We start from the raw sequence: 7,593 nt of genomic DNA, 5'->3' as shown, positions 1-7,593 counted from the left end.
GGCGGCTGGTGCCGCTAGGGAGTCTGGGGCAGGTAGTTCTGCTCCTCCACACGGCGGCCGCTTAGAGGGTGTAGCGGCGGCGTGAGGGAGGTCGAGCGATCCCAGCACTCCGATGGTGACCAGGTGGGAAGTGTAGTTATCCCCAAACAGCTTGGAACAGCCCCCAGGGAATCAAAATTCTATCCGGGCACTTTGAATTGCTTTCCTTTTGACTTGAATGGCGGGGGGCCTGACTGTTAGGAGGGAGCGGGGCACGGAGCTGGGCGGTCGCATGGGTCCCTCGCCCCCCCTCCGGTCTGCCTTTGGGTTCCGTAAAGGTCAAGCCGGTGTGCGCTCACAGATGGGTGCATACCCCGGCCCCACACCTGTGGGTTTGTTTATCACAGCTTGAGTGGCAGCAGGCACGAACCCTGCACCGCCGCATGTTCAATGCACAGGTATGGCGATGCCAAAGGACAATCGATGGATACTTTGCATGATGGTGGGTGGAGAGGATTGTTAACCAGGATGCCTCAGCGAGGTGGACTGCCTGGAAGCGCTGAGGCACCACCCCCCCCCCCTTGCCGGGTAAGCCGGAGGGTGTGCCCAGAAGGGGCTTCCTAGTTGGGATGGATGGTGCTTGTCTGTGGCCTTATACCGCCGGAGGAGCCGATCTCAAGGTGCAGGTTGTGCTCACTGGGAAGCAGCTTCAACTAAAGAGGGCAACAGGAGGGACTGAGGTGCCACCTTCAGTTATACAATAGTATATTGAATACTGCAGGGGGAGGGACTGGTAACATGTTCACCCCGCCAACGAAGCCACAGTGATATGCACTTTTCTTTTGGACCTGGCATCCTGGACTTTCAAACAGTGCGGTAAGGCCGACCACAGCTATAAGTTCAGCATCAAGTTACCATGTCCGGAGTGCCGGGTGGTCCTGGTGGAAGGGGAAGACAGCAGATTGAGTCCTCCCCTTTCTCTCTAGGCTGAGGATCGTGGAACACATGATTCAGTAATTAAGTTATGCTTGACCGGCTCGGTTAATCGTCACGACGGGCGAAGTTTTGCAGTAACGGCCAGCGCTCCCAGACCTTAGTGGTGTAAGGAAGGTCTGTGCTTCAGGGGCTCCTAGGCAAAGGGGGGCTCTTAGCGGGAGCCGGCTAGAAGGCGGTCTGTTTCACCATCAGCATAAGGATTATATATCGCCAGCCCGGTTTCAAAATGGCTGTTGCTTTCCAGTTTGGACCCACAGCATGCTCGCATTCCGGAAGTATGGAAGGCTAGGGAGGACTCCTGATGGTTATTGCCGTTTCAATATTTTAATCCGCTTCTATTGGTTCAGCTGGTACAGCTGGGGTTTGTACTTACATTTATCTGCTTCATAGGGCGGTACTGTTGATTTCTGTTTATTTGTGGTGCGGTTTAGTGATAATGCCCTCATTTGCTGTAGAACTTGCTTTTTATTTGAATTAAGTCATTTAATTCAATGTTAAACATAAACGCGATGGTCTCACCATGTAGAATGGAAGCTTTTTCAATATGCGATGCAACAAAGCCATAATGGTGGCTTTCATATCTTATGCAACTAACAAGCATTGACAAAGCCAAAAATAATTGCTAGTTGTAGGTGTAGCGTCGCATTTGTAGGATATATCAGGAGGCAATGACAAATGCCGCAAATACCGGCTGGCGGCTCGCCAAGCTAAGCACCATAAGAATATGGGAAGGAAGAAAGACTGCAGAGCTCTTAGGGGTGGCACGTTTGTAAAACCCTGGTACACCTCAGTGGGAGAACTGCTGGTTTAGGAGCGCCTAGATGGAGTAAGGGTGAATTCAGGTGATAAGAGGCAACAGCACCCTACTAGGCACTGGTACTAATATAACCCATGTTCAATGATAGGAGATTACGTTGGACTATCAGTTTCACCACATGGGTCAACAACTTCACATTGTGTAACAGATATCTGATGCCCAATTCCTGTCACCTGAGAGACCACGGATAGGGTACATATTAGTTTCACAGCCTATGTGTTGCACAAGATGAACGGATACATGTGAACGTAAGACCTCATTGGCGCTTTGTCTTTGCAGTATAGATCACACCACTGAGGGCAAAGACAGGCCGTAGCCCTTGATGGAAGGTTTATTTTGGCTGTGTGGGATCTCTCAGCAGTGTAGTAGGCGAGTGATTTGATACAATTTCCATATGCCTGAAGTGTGGCGCAAGCACAAGTTCAACAAAATCAAAACAAAGTAAGGAACTTGATGGCAGATAGGGACGCCAGCATGGGGACACAGCATTCGTCAGTGCAGATGACGGATGGGTTTGTAGGATAAGAAAATGGTGATCCACCCTTGTCTTGGTTTAGGCAAGGTGGCATCAGATAGCGTCAATTCACTCCATGTCTACAGCACTTGGTCATCAGTCTGTACCCTTGTACTGGGGATCATCCAGGTTAGAGGGGCACATTAGGGCTTAGTCACCCCAAAATGATATGCACACGGTGCGTTAAGGTTTTCTATCACACAGAACTGGGGGCGTCTCACTGGGCACACTCACTGCCTGTGCATTGTGCTTTGGCCGGTTTGTTTAATCTTTTCATAGAGAAGAGATATGTGGGGTACCTAATTCTTCACAGCATGTCCTGAGTGCTTAGGACTGGAGGGTTAGTAGATCTCCCCTCCACCAGGCCAACAGGGCTTTCAGCAGAAGGGTCACAGACTCGAGCAGGTTAAAGGGGGATTTCTGCACATTGCTTGTAGAATGTCACGTACCATTAGGGGCATGTTATTACTAATTTGTCCCAAAGTTTTGGGGTCAAACTGGGTTGGATCAGTAAGTTAAAGTTAAAGCACAAATAGACTACAATGTGTTAAAGAACCTTTGGCATCCCCAATATTCAAGAAAGGGCAGATATTGATACATATTGTGGGACGCTTTTCCAGGCATCAGAGGCTTATTGGAGGCATTTCAGGGTCTGACCTCGCTACCCAGCGGCTAACTGAGGACAAGGAGCCACATCTCGCCGCACCCGCTCCGCGGGTGCCGCATCGCCTACCTGCACACCGGGACTTTGCTGAGGGGCTGCAGGCTTCTGGGTGAGTGCGGTCAGCGGGGCTGCGAGCGTGCAGGGGACTCCATTGCCCAGGAGCCCCTGCGAGACCATTCTACAGCTTCCGGTCCGCTCTCCCTGCTGCCGCCCCCCGCCCCCTGCACCTTAAAACCTCTCTCACCCTTTCCTTTGGCGGGACGCTTTTCCAGGCATCAGAGGCTTATTGGAGGCATTTCAGGGTCTGACCTCGCTACCCAGCGGCTAACTGAGGACAAGGAGCCACATCTCGCCGCACCCGCTCCGCGGGTGCCGCATCGCCTACCTGCACACCGGGACTTTGCTGAGGGGCTGCAGGCTTCTGGGTGAGTGCGGTCAGCGGGGCTGCGAGCGTGCAGGGGACTCCATTGCCCAGGAGCCCCTGCGAGACCATTCTACAGCTTCCGGTCCGCTCTCCCTGCAGCCACGCCCCCCCTATTTATTGCTTTAGCACTCCCGCAGCGCGGGACGCAGCCCGGGCGAAGACAGGACAAAGACTGGGCCGTTTGAGGCCGTTCGAGGTCTAAGAGGGCTGGGCTGGGCCACCCCCCCCTTAATTTCATTTGTTTCTGGGGTAACTCCTGTGTGGCACATCTTACAGTTTTATTGTTGTGTGTATTTTAATTCATTGACCTGTACTCTGTAATATGTGTACACGGGGTAGTCGGAGCAAGACCCTTATGGCAGCTAGCAATTCCAACAGGTCCATAGAAGATTTCCTAGTCAAAACCAATTTGACTATTGATGAGGAAATCAGTAAAATGCAGCACAAGGTCTCTTTAGAACTTGATGCTGCACGAAGGTTGTCAGCGCATATTGCTAGCTCCAAAAAATCATCTCTGGGAAATATTGCATCTGCCCGTACCCCTGACCGTCCAATCGTTCCACGGCCGTTATTAACAACGGCAGTGATGCATCCTGCTCCCCCCATCATTCCTCTTCATTCCCCTCCAATCTCCCAACCCAACCCAGTTAATTTAAATACTGGCCCTGCTCCCCTTTTTAGCATCGCAACCTCCCTTTCCCTTCCCAAAGCATCCCAAGCAGCAAGTCTATGTAGTGCTAAGAAAGCGGCAGCACACAAAAAGAAATGCCTTGCGAGAACCTTGCACGCAAGGAAAAAAGCCAGAATAGCAAGATTAAAATTTTTTAATAACAGGCGGGCTATGGGGTCTCTTGGGACGAAGGATGTTACCCCCCAACCGTTTCCAAGTGCTCTTAATGGGGAAGCTTCTATGGAAACACATAGTTCGGTGGTAGATGATGTTCTTATCATCTCTCCTAGTCAGAATAGTACAAATATCCCGGAGGGTCGGGTGACTGGCCCGGTGTCTGACAGGGAGGGTGATAGTGAATTCCTGCAACTAGTATGGGACACGCTTAAGCAGTTACTCTCCCCCCTAGAACTAAGGCTTTCTCGTATAGAGAATAACCTCCTTGAAATGGATAGGACCATTGTCACCCTGGCTAGCCTGAGCCTCAAGGAAATGGACGCTAAGCTTTTATGTGCAACCGAACCCACTCCCCAGCCCTTAGTCACAGAACCCGCTCAATCTCCTTTACAACCAGCACCAATCGTTCCCGAGACTTTGTCAATATCCAAACCCATCCCAAAACCTCGTACCACCATTGCTAAAACTATTGTACCTACCCCTAGCCTTGCTGTACCCAAACCCCCCCGTCCGTACAAACCAGCACACAGGTCGAACACTGACTCCAGGGTGCCAGTAAACCACCCCCTCAGGCCGCCCTCAATGCGCAATCCACCACGCCAGGCCAGTCGCAACAACTTTCGAGGAGGGTTTATTGACCTCCCGCCTGAAGCAGGGCCGTACGTTGTTATATTAGCCGGTGTCCCAGAGTTGGATCAACAATCACAGGAGAACGATCTTTCGTTAAAAAATAAAGTTATTCACTGGCTGAATTCCAACAAACAGCTCCCCGACCAGCAAAGAAGCAGTGTACTTATGGTTCGGAGAGTTCCTTGGATCGGCCGCACTCACAAGTCTATAGCCGGAGACTGTGTGGTGGTTTCTTTTTCTGATCCCCACACAGCTAAGCACTTATGTGCATGGCCATCCTTTGAGGCCAATTCCGCAATAGTAGTGAGGCCCCTCACTTTTTTCTACCCTCCCAGACAACAACCAGCGAGTGAGGGATCATGGACCACCGCTAGGAATGTTAGTCGCCCAACTTATAGTTTTGTTGGTCAAAACCAACCAAACTGGTGGCAAGGGTTTTCAACCTCTAATAGGTTTGGCTGCTTGGAGGAGGTGGACTGACTTGGGTGGTTTGGAGACATATCTCCCTCTAAGATTTCGCCCCATCTACGGAGCCCTCCATCCCCAAGTCCATCTCTCGTTGGCCGATCGTTGCCCAACAATCCGGGCACAGCTTTAGATCCAGCACACACTCCTGTCTTGGCAATGGATGAAGTACAGAGCGTGGTACAGTTACCATGTGTACTAACTACGGATTGCCCCTTAAGAGTCATCTCTTGGAATATTGCTGGGCTTAGGGGACGTCTGGAGAATGACGACTGGGCCAACTTCATTGATTCATATGATATCGTCATCTTCCAGGAAACCTGGTCAACCGTCCCATTGTATAAGTTGGGTTACCTTAATTTTTCAAAACCCGCAATTAAGAGCCCCAAGGGTAGGGCCTCTGGTGGCCTTACTATCTGGATAAAAAATAATTTGGGTTTCCATGGTAGGGAAACACCGGTGGCGTGTGCAGATCTCCTATGTATTAGCCTGTGTAAACCCAAAACCCCAGATATTATTTTAGTTGATGTCTATGCCCGTGGCTGCCAGGGTGGGAAAAAACAAGACGTCCTGGACGATCTTGACCTTTTATTTAAGAACTTCGGGTCCGACCAGATTGTAATTGTAGCGGGAGACTTAAATACCTCCATTGAGCCCATCTCCTCCTTGGCAGAGGATGTGGGGTCTGAGGAGGACACTGCTTGGGCAATCCCCCCGCTTACTATTGCAAAGGGTGTTAAGGGTACTGAGGCAGCTATTCATTGGCTGGGCTTTTGTTTAGAATGGGGCCTACGGGCCGCCAATGGGCGCACACGATCTGATTGCCTTGGGTCCAACACCTTCGATAACGGCTTGTGCTCAAGCCGTATCGACTATATCTTGATTAAAATTGAGTGCTGGTCCATTGTACAAGACATGGCGATAGAGCCCCGCCCGGAGAGCGACCATAATCCCCTTTCACTTGGGATATTGGTCCCAGGCATGGGGGCACCTGCCAGGACGACTAATATTCTAACATCTGATGTTATTCTGTGCCATAACAGGCGCCGTGTTAAATGGCCTAGAGTTCTGGAGGACCCCGTACTTATTTCAAAGATAGAGGAAGAGGTAAGGGACGTGTGGAGTAGGATGTCTTTGTTATCTTCTGCTGGTATTGCGGACCCCATAATCACCAACCTTCATGAGGAGTGTTTTTCGACCCTTAAAAACCTTCTCACGCAACCATCCAGGCCTGCTAAAACTAGAGTTTACAAAAAATGGTACAATAAGAAGTGTAGAGATGCCCACAGCAGCTTATTAGCTGCCGTGAAGGCCCGGAACTCCGATGCCATAAGGACGACAAGGCAATGCTATAAGCGTACCATTCAGGCTGCTAAGCGTGAATGGGACGACTCTTATTGGCTTGATCTCCTAGGTGCATGCGACTCCCCCAGTCTAACGGATTTTTGGTTTATTATAAGGAGGAGAAAGGACCCCGCCGCCCAGGTTCCAGTAAATCATGTCTCCGCCCAACTGTGGGTGGAATTCTACTCCGCCCAGTTTAATGACCCAAACATAGCGGCAGTTCCCTTGATGGAAACTACACTGATGTGCCAACCCCCACACACTGGAGACAGACTTTTATTTTTGGAATCTGACACTACACTCGCTCTCGAGTCAGTTCAGTCGGGTAAAGCTCCTGGCATTGATGCTATTCCCGCTGACGTTTTTAAACTCAAACCTGACCTTTGGATCCCATATATAACCTTACTGGCAAATAACATAGCTGCAGGGGGCGAGATTCCTCCCTCATGGAAGGGTGCAGAAATCCTGCCAGTTTACAAGAAGGGTGACCGCTCCCTCCCCAACAACTATCGGCCCATTAGTTTGATCGACTCAATCCAGAAAATTGTGTCGAGAATGATCCTAGCAAGAATTCTGGATTGGATCGATTCAAATAACATACTTTCCCCTATGCAGGCGGGTTTCAGGTTTGGGACGAGTACAGTTGACCAAGTCTTCCGGTTTACATTACTCTTTTGGAAAGTGGTCTTGTTGGGTGGCGGTACGTTATATGCTGCTTTCGTTGACCTCAAGTCGGCCTTCGACTTGGTGCCAAGGAAGAAGTTGTGGGAGGCCCTTAGCCGCATGGGATTTCCGCCTGAGCTTTTGATCTTAGTCCAGCGACTACATGAGGACAATTATGCCCAGGTTAGGTGGGGTAGCCAGGGGCAGGTGACCAAGCAATTCCCTGTACAACGTGGGGTGCGTCAAGGCT

The sequence above is a fragment of the Lissotriton vulgaris genome, chromosome 5 (genome assembly GCF_964263255.1).
Source record: "Lissotriton vulgaris chromosome 5, aLisVul1.2, whole genome shotgun sequence".
Lineage (NCBI taxonomy): Eukaryota > Metazoa > Chordata > Amphibia > Caudata > Salamandridae > Lissotriton > Lissotriton vulgaris.
This window is presented reverse-complemented; position numbering follows the sequence as displayed.